Source organism: Solanum tuberosum, unplaced genomic scaffold (assembly GCF_000226075.1).
Source record: "Solanum tuberosum cultivar DM 1-3 516 R44 unplaced genomic scaffold, SolTub_3.0 scf01137, whole genome shotgun sequence".
Lineage (NCBI taxonomy): Eukaryota > Viridiplantae > Streptophyta > Magnoliopsida > Solanales > Solanaceae > Solanum > Solanum tuberosum.
Window position 1 is genome coordinate 8,031 of NW_006240079.1, and position 12,324 is coordinate 20,354.

Sequence of the window (12,324 nt, forward strand, 5' to 3'; positions counted from 1 at the left end):
TTGTGCATGGATCAACCGAGGATCAAAATTTCGAAATCACCAATTTTCAAAAAATTAGGTGTCTCCACAAAATATTTCAAAAATAATCAAATCATACGATTAAAATAATAATACACACTAACTAAATAGAAATCGAAAGCAACAATGCTAAGAAAAATCCAATAATCCAATGTGGGCACAATGAACCAAAAGTGGAGTATCCACCAATATCATTCTATTGACGGTGTGTGTAAACAGTACTTGACCCATTATAATTTGGGTTTGACCCGTATAACATTTGTGCCCCATCAATATACCACTTTCCTCGTTCCATCTTCAAGTGTCGGAAACATAATTGCTTCTTTTTCGGACGAATGATCCAAACCCAATAAATGCCTGATTTCATGAACCGCAACTGATTCAAGATCCACCATCCCTTCTTTCAAATACTCGCCGTCAACCACCCAATTCTCCTCGCCGTCTAAGTGGAAAAACCCTGTTGGAGGTGCAAACGCGTGTGCCAAAATCTTCATGGGTCCATCAAACGGGTTACCATTACCATGGTCTCTGACAAAAAACCCGATCCGAATATCCGCCAATCTATAAGAATCCATCTCTTTGAAAGTTAACGGAGTTACACCGATTCGAATATCCGCCAATCTATAAGAATCCATCTCTTTGAAAGTTAACGGAGTTACTTTCGACCATTTATCAAACGCCTTCCTAAAAGCCACCTTAACATAATCCGTCAACTGATTCTCTGGTAGAAATGCATACTTTAATTTACTCTTACTCGAAGGCCAACGTGGTTGGCCTTCGAAAAATGAGAAATGAGCCACCGTATGATCCGTTGGAGTTTTGCCGGAGTTCATATGAGTAGTGCCATTTACTATATCTGGATTTCCGCATCTTGGCTTTACCATATGTTGAAGAGTGGGGATGTTGAATTCTCCGGTGATGTTAAGATTAAAGTTCAATTGATAAGTCTTGAGAGCTGAAAAAAGAAGTTGATCAAATTCATCTGTAAAATCATTTCTCAAAGAATTATCAATATACCCGAAATGTTGAAAATACTATTTGATTTTAGCTAATCCTTTGATTTTTTGGCCAACGCGGCAACCCAAGTACTTGTTGAAATGGTTCCAGGTAGAATTACAAGGAATTAAAGAACGAGGAATTGTTGAAACGTTATTGTAAAAATGAGCAGAAACAGGGGAAAAATGAGCAGAAACAGGGGCAGATGAAGCAACGATTATTAAAGCAACAATATTAACGAGGGAGAATAAAATAATTCTCATTTCGAGTTTGCGAAATGAGTAGGAACTAATTTTTGTTGATGTACTAGATTCGAAGATTTTCGTTACATATATCTATAAATTTTTATCTTTTTGTTGTTGTAGAAAACAAGAAATGCTGGCATGGAAATGAGACAATGAGAAGGTGAAGGTCATCGTCAAGAAATTGTTTTTTCCTTAACATTTTGTAAAATTAGTTTGAATGGATTTCTAGAGTTCTTTTTTTTTCCTAAAAATAATAAATTTATTGTTTCTTATCTAAAGAAACGCATAACTAAAATATAAGAAAATATGGCCAAATTTTTTTAAAAAAAAATTACTAAGTTGTATACTGTAAATTTAAAATTCATCAACAATATTGTTGTTAACTACAGATAGAACTACTGTGAACAGTCTAACGCGCATTCCATCACTCGGATGTCAAACGAAATATGTTAAATTTTTGGATGCTTTCTCACTCTTGTACTGCGTCTCACGCTTTCTGTTACTTGGGGAATGCCTGTGTTGGTGTTCATAATAGGCAAGTACCAATGGAGCTCCAAGCTAAGTCGATGGGCGCCTTCTTTTGTAGTTGTAGTTGATTCGAGGATCTCAAACCTTTTCAAGGCATTGCGCCAATACATGTAATCACTAGATTTATAACGCTTGCTGTGATTTGTTTTCTGGCCTTTCAACTCGTTCAATAGAACCTACAAAATTCATAAGTGCAATGGAAAAAGGGAGAAAGAGATCAGTAAAGCTAGGAATATACTAATTAAGTGAAGGAATGAAAGTCATAACATTGCAAAATACCTGTATAAAGTTACAACTTTGAGCATCCGAATCCACTCTCACTAGCAAAGTCCGTGGATAAAAGTAACTAAACAATTTATCAATCAAAGATTCATATCTTGGTACGAGCAAAGTGGTCATGTGCTTGATACAAAGTGGTCCAATGCTGTTACAAAGATTTTTTGAACGAGATTTTACTTCCTTCATAGACAATGAAACGTGATATTCAACACAAATTGTCAGGAAATTGAATAGATAACACCAAGATATAACGAGTAAACACTAAGATAATTTAGTACATATATACCTTTTAATTCAGTTGTGTCAAAGACAACGAGATATTTCCGCCCAAATTTCCAGCAAAAACTCTCAACTCAAGCAAGCTATTGGTTGTTCGAGCATTCTTCAATCCAATCTTAACTTCCATTAGCCTTGAACCAACTACAGGACACCAGCTTGGAATTTTTTCCATATCTATTAGCTTGAACGGACATAAATTAGGAGTATCAATGATAGCTTCATCCAAGTCACGCATGTCAGTTAAGGTCAAATTCTCAAGTTCATAACTCAGAAGATTGATCTTTTCCATATTTATGAATAAACAAATAGATAAAGATTTTAGACACGGGAATTCTGAATAAATATCTTCAGGAAATCCATTGGGAATGTATTGACAATCTAATTCCATGATTTGTAGCTTAGTACAAGTGCGCAAATCAACTTCCACTGACAATGATGAATTAAACAAGTGAAACTCCATCAGATTTCGAGCTTTTATTTCTATTTTTTCTAAATATCTATTATCATAATTCACATGAACATTCCAAAGTTGATCTTGCTGAGGCACTGAAATTCGAAAAAAGGTAGCAAGAACGTATCAAACTTAACTCAACAATCGAAGGACACTTACAAATAAGTTTGAAGAGAGTTAAAGGATTAATATGAACGCGATTAAAACAGATCTCTTTCATACTAGGAAACCAACTAAAATTGTTCTCATTAATAGTGCAACATTTTAAATGCAGAACGGTTAATAATCTCGATTCGAGTTTTTTGAACGAAAAATTAAAAATACCAGAATCTGGTACAAGAAAATAAAATTTTGTTAAATTAGTATTGTCAGTAGCAAATTTGACAACAGGGTGAAATTTAACGAAGTTTCTAGAATATTTAGCACATGAATATCTGCTTGCACATTATATTTGTACAAATTTACGATCGTTCAATGATTTTATCATTTGATGCCACTTTTTCGAAACAATACAAGTTGTTGCTCTCTGTTTCAGATTTAGATCATTCGATAACTCGGAAAATATTCCTTCAGACGCAATAAATTTGTGATAAAATTATGTTGAGCGCTTTGGCGTACATAAGGTTTTCTAAACTCTAACTCTGTTTACCTTATTCTAACTAGTATAGTTATGTTGAGCCTTTGGCGTACATAAGGTTTTCTTAATTCGAGGAGTAGAAGGTTTTCTAAACTCTAACTTTGTTTACCTAAATCTAATAGGAAAACGATTTAAAATACCCTAAACTATAGAAAACCTTTAAAAAAATATCCTGTTTTCACTTATATTGCTAAAAATATCTCTATATTCATCTTTTTGGTTCACTTATACCCTTTCAGAGTCGCACTCTATCTTAACAAAGTCCTAATACCCTAAAACAAAAATTTTATATTTCTTTGCATTTTATGTGATAACGTAGAGGTAAATCCAATTCAATTAGTTGTTGTGATATACATGTGCCTTTTATGTATTTATGTTTTTTTGTTTATTTTAAAATAACATATTCTTATTTTCTTTATCTTGTATTTAAAATAAATTTATACACGTACTTTTTTTTCTTTGATTTATATTTAAATTTTTGTCAAATACAAAACTTTTTATAGTTTCTTTGTCTTATATAAAAAAATTTCTCAAACGCACAATATTATTATTATTTGCCATCTTTTTTTTTTCAATTAATTTTATTATTCGTTGTATTCAACAATATAGTTACGTAAATATATACAATTACTAGCTTATATATGCGGTAGTGGTTTATTTGTTTGCTATTGTTTAGGAGTTAAGTATGTTATTTCTTGGTCTCTAGGCTACAAGATTAATGAGGTTGTTTAGATCAGAATAATTAGCAGTAATTTATGTGTTCCGTTATTAATAGTTTTTTTTTTTTATCTATTTAAGAAATTTTAATTGAGAAATAAAGAGCACTTCCACTTGCATATCATTTCCCTTTGATTAATGTTACCACAGGGGAGATGAAATCCTTTCTAATAGAAAAGCTATTTTTCGACGAACAATTTCAAGAAACATACTTACTTCAATCACTTGTAGTACCTTCTTTAACTCCACCAAATGATTTCTTTGCAGGATTGAATGGCTTGATCCAAAATCTAGAATTCGACCATTTCAACGACAAAATGATAGAAAATCAAATTGACACTTATTACGGTGTACATCATTTCAATATGTTTAATCATTTAACAGATAATGGAAATCATTCCAATGTACAAGTCTCAAATGAATTACATATGAAATTAAATGAATCACTTCAAGAATCATATTTACCTCAACAATACACTCTTGTGTGATTTGTTGTTGAGCAATGCTTAGATGCTATCACCTCCATAGTTGGATAGCTGATCTCCTCAATTTCAACACCTTCACCAAGTTGTTGCACATCTTCCATAAATGTGGCATGAAGATCCATTTGTACAGCTTCCATAAATGTGGCATGAAGATCCATTTGTACAGCTTCCATAAATGTGGCATGAAGATCCATTTGTACAGCTTCCATAAATGTGGCATGAAGATCCATTTGTACAGCTTCCATAAATGTGGCATGAAGATCCATTTGTACAGCTTCCATAAATGTGGCATGAAGATCCATTTGTACAGCTTCCATAAATGTGGCATGAAGATCCATTTGTACAGCTTCCATAAATGTGGCATGAAGATCCATTTGTACAGCTTCCATAAATGTGGCATGAAGATCCATTTGTACAGCTTCCATAAATGTGGCATGAAGATCCATTTGTACAGCTTCCATAAATGTGGCATGAAGATCCATTTGTACAGCTTCCATAAATGTGGCATGAAGATCCATTTGTACAGCTTCCATAAATGTGGCATGAAGATCCATTTGTACAGCTTCCATAAATGTGGCATGAAGATCCATTTGTACAGCTTCCATAAATGTGGCATGAAGATCCATTTGTACAGCTTCCATAAATGTGGCATGAAGATCCATTTGTACAGCTTCCATAAATGTGGCATGAAGATCCATTTGTAATGAGTCAAATGATCTCTTCACAGGGTTGAATGGTAGGAACCAACCACCAGAACTTGACAATTACATTGTACTAAATTTGAATGAGTCTCCTATGAACTTCAACAAACCACTTCAAGAAGAATACTTACCTCAACCACCTGCAGTACCTTCTTTGGTTGCACCGAATGATTTCTTCGCAGGTTGAACGGGTAGAACCAACACATAGAACTCGACAATTTCAATGTACTAAATTCAAATGAGTTCCTATGAACTTCAACCTAAATTTGAATGAGTCTCCTATGATCTTTAACAAATCACTTCAAGAAGAATACTTACCTCAACCACCTGCAATACCTTCTTTAATTCAACCGGTATGATTTCTTCTCACAGGGTTAAATGGTTGGAACCAAGATCTGGAACTTGACCATTTTGATGTACTAAATTCAAAAAGTTCCCTATGAAATTTAACGAACCACTTCAAGAAGCATACTTATCTCAACAACCTACAATACCTTCTTTATTTCCGCTAAATTATCTCTTGACAATATGGTTGAAGGACACTTACAGATAAGTTTGGAGATAGTTATGGTATAAATATGAACGCGATTAAAACATGTCTCTTTCAAAGAAGGAAACCAACTATACTAGTCCCCATTAATAGTGCAACATTTTAAATGCAGAATGGTTAATAATCTCGATTCAATATTTACGAATGAAAAATAAAAAATACTAGAATATGGTACAAGTAAATAAAACTCTGTTAAATTAGTATTGTCAGTAGCAAATTTGACAACAGGGTGAAATTTAAATAAATTTCTACAAGATTTAGCACATGAATTTCTGCTTGCACATTGTATTTATACAAATTTGTGATCGTTCAATGATTTTATCATTTGATATCGATTTTTCGAAACCAGACAAGTTGTTGTTCTCTATTTCAGATTTAGAGAAGAAAGGATTTCCGAGAAGAGATCATTCGATAATGCGGAAAATATTCCTTTAGATGCCATAGATTTGTTACAAAATTATGTTGAGGGCTTTGGCGTACATCTCTATATAAGGATAATCAACTAAGAAGAAGAAGGTTTTTCAAAACTCTAAGCTCTAATTATTTAGGGTTGTTCAAAACCGAACCGAAACCGATAATCCAAACCAAAAAAAAGTCATTGGTTCATTGGTAATGGATTATTGGTTTAACAGTTTTGATTATTTTTTATTATCGGGTTATCGGTTCTTAGCGGTTTGAGGTTTTTTCTTAACGGGTTAACCGATAACCTGATAGTAAATTAATAAATTAAATTTATACCATTTTGGTATATAAAATTTAACAGTTTCATATTTTTATTTCTGACCCTCCCAAACTTTCGGTTATTCTACAATGTGTTAGTGTTGATTTTTAGCAAGATACAATTTATCAACTCATGTGCATGGTTTATTTGGTTTGTCATCATGTTTCTAAGTGATTTTCAATTATTTATTTTTTGTGTCAAATCTTAACGGTTAAACCAATAATGATCAATAACCAATAAACCGATAAGCCAATATCTTAATGGTTCTTAACGGTTTCGGATGGCTACAAACCGATAATCGATTTGTTGAATCGATAAACTTCAAAACCGAACCGACCGATACGCAACCTTACTCTAATTACCTTATTCTAATAGGAAAATGATTTAAATTAAAATACCTGTGAACTATGAGAAAAGGTTAAAAAAATATCTTGTTTTAACTTATTTTGCTAAAAATATCTCTATATTCATCTTTTTGGTCAAATTATACCTTTCTTAAACTAAGACAGAAATTTCAGAGTCACACTCTATTTACGTGGAGGCACAAATATATATATATCTGTGTGTGTGTGTGTTTTGTTTTTTAAAAAATCTTATTTTCTTTGCCTTGTATTTAAAATAAATTAATACACGTGCTTTTTTTCTTCCTTATCTTACGTTAAAAAATTTCTCAAATATACGTAACTTTTTGAAGTTCCTCTGGCTTATATCAAAAAAAATCTCAAACAAACATTATTATTATTATTATTCGACTTTTTTCATATTTTTTTCAATTGATTTTATTTATTCCTTATATTCAACTATATAGTTACGTAAATATATACAATTACTAGTTTATTGTGCGTTAGTGGTTTGTTTGTTGTTAGTGTTTAGGAGTTAAATACGTTATTTTCTGGTCTTTAGGCTACAAGATTAGTGGAGTTGTTTAGATCAGAAAAATTAGGAGTAATTGATGTTTTCTGTTATTAATATAACTTTTATCTATTTAAGAACTTGTAATTGAGAAATAAAAAAGCACTTCCACTTGCAGATTATTTCCCTTTGATTAATGTCACCATAGAGGAGATGAAATCCTCTCTAATAGATAAGTTATTTTTCAACGCACCATTTCAAGAAACATACTTACCTCAATCACTTGAAGTACCTTCTTTAGTTCCACCAAATGATTTCTTCGCAGGATTGAATGGCTTGATCCAAAATCTAGAACTCAACCATTTCAACGGCAAAATGATAGAAAATCAAATTGACACTTATTACGGTGGACATCATTTCAATATGTTTAATCATTTCTCGAATAATGGAAATCATTCCAATGTACAGAATTCAAATGAATTCCCTATGAAATTCTATGAATCGCTTCAAGAATCATATTTACCTACACAATACACTCTTGGGTGATTTGTTGTTGAGGACTGCTTAGATGCTATCACCTCAGTAGTTGGATTGCCAATTTCAACACCTTCACAAAGTTGTTGCACAACTTGCATAAATGTGGCATGAAGATCCATCCTCCTCGATTTCAACACCTTCACAAAGTTGTTGCACAACTTGCATAAATGTGGCATCAAGATCCCTCCTCCTCAATTTTGATACCTTCACCAAGTTGTTGCACAACTTGTATAAATGTGGCATGATGATCCCTCCTCCTCGATTTCGACACCTTCACAAAATTATTGCACAACTTGCATAAATATGGCATGAAGATCCATCCTCCTCGATTTCAACACCTTCACAAAGTTGTTGCACAACTTGCATAAATGTAGCATGAAGATCCCTCCTCCCCGATTTCAACACCTTTACCAAGTTGTTGCACAGCTTGCATAAATGTGGCATGAAGATCCCTCCTCATCGATTTCGACACCTTCACCAAGTTGTTGCACAACTTGCATAAATGTAGCATGAAGATCCCTCCTCCCCGATTTCAACACCTTTACCAAGTTGTTGCACAGCTTGCATAAATGTGGCATGAAGATCCCTCTTCCTCGATTTCGACACCTTCACCAAGTTGTTAACCAGCTTGCATAAATGTGGCATGAAGATCCATCCTCCTCGATTTCAACACCTTCACCAAGTTGTTGCATAGCTTGCATAAATGTGGCATGCAGATCCATCCTCCTTGATTTCAACACCTTCACCAAGTTGTTGCACAACTTGCATAAATCTGGGGGAAAATGCATAAGTACCCCCTAACCTATGCCTGAAATCTCAGAGACACACCTAACCTTTACTAAGGTCCTATTACCCCACTGAACTTATTTTATATACTCCCTCCGTCCCTATTTACTTGTCCATATTTCCTTTTTTGGTTGTCCCTATTTAGTTGTCCATTTTGACAAATCAAGAAAGGACAACAAATTTTTTCCTATTATACCCTTATTTACACTTCTTGAAAATTGTAAAAGTGTATGTTGTTTCCCTCCAATTTATTTCACTTGAATTCAAATAAGTGGTTGTAATTTTGAAGTGAAAAGTTGTCATAAGGGTAAAATTGTAACTTCACTGTGCTAATCATTGTTGCCTTAATCTGTGTGCCATTTCTAAAGTGGACAACTAAAAAGGGACGGAGGGAGTATAATTTTCTACCCCTTTTCGGCCTACGTGGAATTATCTTGTAGGCCTAGCGCGTATTGACAATTTTTTCAAGGATAGTGCCACGTAGGCCGAAAAGGGGTAGAAAATTATATATAAAATAAGTTCGAAGGGGGGGGGGGTAATAGGGCTTTAGTAAAGGTTAGGTGTGTCTCATGGATTTTAGGCATAGGCTGGGGGGCTACTTATGCATTTTCCCAAAAAAAATTACTAAGTTGTATACTGTAAATTTAAAATTGATCAACAATATAGTTGTTAACCATAGATAGAACTATTTGAGCAGTCTAACGCGCATTCCATCACTCGGATGTCAAATGAAATATGTTAAATTTTTGGATGCTTTCTCACTCTTGTACTGCGTCTCACCGTTTCTGTTACTTGGGGAATGCCTGCGTTGGTGTTCATAATAGGCAAGTACCAATGGAGCTCCAAGCTAAGTCAATGGGCGCCTTCTTTTGTAGTTGTAGTTGATTCGAGGATCTCAAACCATTTCAAGGTATTGCGCCAATACATGTAATCACTAGGTTTATAACGCTAGCTGCGATTTGTTTTCTGGCCTTTCAACTCGTCCAATAGAACCTACAAAATTCGTAAGTGCAATGGAAAAGGGAGAAAGAGATCCGTAAAGCTAGGAATATACTAATTAAGTGAAGGAATGAAAGTCATAACATTGCAAAATACCTGTATAAAGTTACAACTTTGAGCATCCGAATCCACTCTCACTAGCAAAGTCCGTGGATAAAAGTAACTAAACAATTTATCAATCAAAGATTCATATCTTGGTACGAGCGCAGAGAGTACTTCCAAAGTCATGTGCTTGATACAAAGTGGTCCAATGTTGTTACAAAGATTTTTTGAACGAGATTTTACTTCCTTCATAGACAATGAAACATGATATACAACACAAATTGTCAGGAAATTGAATAGATAACACCAAGATATAACGAGTAAACACCAAGATAATTTAGTACATATATACCTTTAATTCAGTTGTGTCAAAGACAATGAGATATTTCCGCCCAAATTTCCAGCAAAAACTCTCAACTCAAGCAAGCTATTGGTTGTTCGAGCATTCTTCAATCCAATCTTAACTTCCATTAGCCTTGAACCAACTACAGGACACCAGCTTGGAACTTTTTCCATATTGATTAGCTTGAACGGACATAAATTAGGATTATCAATGATAGCTTCATCCAAGTCACGCATGTCAGGTAAGGTCAAATTCTCAAGTTCATAACTCAGAAGATTGATCTTTTCCATATTTTTGAATAAACGAAGAGATAAAGATTTTAGACACGGGAATTCCGAGGAAATATCTTCAGGAAATCCATTGGGAATGTATTGACAATCTAATTCCATGATTTGTAGCTTAGTACAAGCACACAAATCAACTTCCACTGACAATGATGAATTAAACAAGTGAAACTCCGTCAGATTTCGAGCTTTATTTCTATTTTTTCTAAATATCTATTATTATAATTCACATGAACCTTCCTAAGTTGATCTTGATGAGGCACTGAATTCGAAAAAGGTAGCAACAACGTATCAAACTTAACTCAACAATCGAAGGACACTTACAAATAAGTTTGAAGAGAGTTAAAGGATTAATATGAACGCGATTAAAACAGATCTCTTTCATACTAGGAAACCAACTAAAATTGTTCTCATTAATAGTGCAACATTTTAAATGCAGAACGGTTAATAATCTCGATTCGAGTTTTTTGAACGAAAAATAAAAAATACCAGAATCTGGTACAAGAAAATAAAACTCTGTTAAATTATTATTGTCAGTAGCAAATTTGACAATAGGGTGAAATTTAACAAAGTTTCTAGAAGATTTAGCACATAAATATCTGCTTGCACATTGTATTTGTACAAATTTACGATCGTCCAATGATTTTATCATCTGATGCCACTTTTTCAAAACAATACAAGTTGTTGCTCTCTATTTCAGATTTAGATCATTCGATGACTCGGAAAATATTCCTTCAGACGCCATAGATTTGTGATAAAAATTATGTTGAGCGCTTTTGGCGTACATAAGGTTTTCTTAACTCTAAACTCTGTTTACCTTATTCTAACTAGTAATACTTACCCGCCCGATGCACGGTCATTTTACTTAAAAAATTGAATCATTAAATAGTTTTACACATTTAAAGATAACAACAAAAAATAAATATGATTTATGCAAAGTGTTTGTTGGTACTAGTGCTGGCAATTTAGGCCCACATTTCACTGACCCGGCCAAATAGCCCAACAAATATGGTTTGAAAGAGTGATTTTAAATATGGGTAATATTTGGGCTTATACCCATATTTTACCCATTAAAATATGGGTATTTTATGGGTAAATTACAGGTCATATATGGGTATTGTAAGTTTTCTTCAAACTTTCAAAGAACCGTCTGTTGCCAAGTTTTAGAAGCAATTTTTCAAAGCAAAAAAATTGGGTGTTTATTCCACGAATCACAATCTCAAAGATAATTTGGTAAGTCTCTAAAATTCTCCTCTCCTTAATCCTTCTTCCTCGTCTTCCCTCTTTCTCTTCCTTTTCTTTTCTTTGAAATTTAGGGCTAGGGTTTGTGATTAATCTCCTGAAATCTTCTTCTTGTTTCTGAATTCTAGTTGTGGTAAATAATTCCTTATTTATAAGAATTATGAATGTAGAGCAGATGCATTTTCTTTATACTTGTACTTTGCTAAGTGATTTTCTTTACTTTGGGGTCCATTTTAATCAACTAAAGTATGCAGAGCAGATGCATTTACTTTGGGGTCCATTTTAATAATCTCGATTCGAGTTTTTTGAACGAAAAATAAAAAATACCAGAATCTGGTACAAGAAAATAAAACTCTGTTAAATTAGTATTGTCAGTAGCAAATTTGACAATAGGGTGAAATTTAAAGAAGTTTCTAGAAGATTTAGCACATGAATATCTGCTTGCACATTGTATTTGTACAAATTTACGATCGTCCAATGATTTTATCATCTGATGCCACTTTTCCGAAACAAAACAAGTTGTTGCTCTCTGTTTCAGATTTAGAGAAGAAAACATTTCCTGGACGAGATCATTCGATAACTCGGAAATATTCCTTCAGACGCCATAGATTTGTGATAAAATTATGTTGAGC

General features: G+C 33.5%; 1 pseudogene; it reads right to left on the reverse strand.

Moving 5' to 3' along the window:
- Positions 1 to 214: 214 nt before the first annotated feature.
- Positions 215 to 1,277, reverse strand: LOC102592685 (metalloendoproteinase 3-MMP-like; annotated as a pseudogene).
- Between the last annotated feature and the right edge of the window lie 11,047 nt (positions 1,278 to 12,324).